The following is a 1,140-nucleotide window of genomic DNA, read 5'->3' as shown; positions in this document are numbered from 1 at the left end:
CTCAGGCAGTCTGGTGTGGCTTTTTCGCTGAGCCAGGGAGTGAATCCTCAGAACCCTTACCTTCTTCGCTTGAACTTCAGACTCCCTAGAATTTTCTTTTCATATCAACTCCGTGGTCACTTAACACTTGGCAGGTTCCAGGCTTCCCCAGCTGGTCAGAAGCGGGCGTTCAGGTGCTCTGCCTGCCCCACCAGGCCTGTGCCCTCCTGCTCCGCCGCGGCGTCGCACTCCCCTCCCCTGTGGAAAGCCTGGCAGCCTCATGCAGCAGCAGGGTTCCCTCTGGCAATCTTGGAAAGCCTCGTCCCAGCAGGGCTCTCAGCCTCCCTCAGGCTACAAGCCTCTCCTCTGGAGTGGGAGTGGGGAAGGAGGCAGGAAAGCAGCAGCCCCTCACTTGGCTGGCCTGGTCTGTGCTCAGAATTCACGGTGCCACTGTCAGCGCTGTCCCTGTCTCTGCACCCAGACACTGGCCAGGTTCAGGGAAGGAGCCCTGAGAACACGGAGTGGCCTTGATTCCAGCGCCCCTGCCGTGGTCAGGAGGGCAGCAGGTGGCAGAGTCTGGTAGCAGAGGCTGGTGCACAGAGCTCGTGGGATGCAGCTGCCAGGCCCACCCCAACCAGCTCTGTGCCTCAGTTTGGCCCCTGTATACTAAGGGCTGTGAGGACTGACTTGATGTGTAAGATGCTTAAAATAAGGAAAGATAAAAGGAGACAGCGATGAAGACAGCGATGCACGAAACCAGCTGGGCTCAGGTGCTCAGCTTGCTGAGGGGAGAGGCCTCTCCTGCAGGGACCCAAGACCAGCAGGAGGAGCCAGGTCAGAGGTCAAGCAGCCTATAGGCTTTGGGGTGTGGGCGCTTATTGTGCCAAGGGCCCATGGCATCTGCCAGGCGCCTCCATGGAGAGCGCCGCTGGCCCAGGCCCTGTCAGTGAGGTCCCAGGTGTGCAGGAGCCACTGGGCCCCACCTGGGAAATTACCTGAGGAAGAGAGCCTGAGAAAGCCACGCGGGACTGCTCCTGGGGCCTCTGAGCCTGCCTGTGGGGCGTGACGCACACACCTCCCCAGGGATGGTTTTGTCTCCACTGGGCCAGCTTCGCTGCCCGGCTCGGGTCCTTTCTGAATGTCCACCTCCAGCAGGGTACC

The sequence above is a fragment of the Bison bison genome, unplaced genomic scaffold (genome assembly GCF_000754665.1).
Source record: "Bison bison bison isolate TAMUID 2011002044 unplaced genomic scaffold, Bison_UMD1.0 scf7180017864167, whole genome shotgun sequence".
Lineage (NCBI taxonomy): Eukaryota > Metazoa > Chordata > Mammalia > Artiodactyla > Bovidae > Bison > Bison bison.
Note: the sequence above shows the minus strand (reverse complement) of the source record.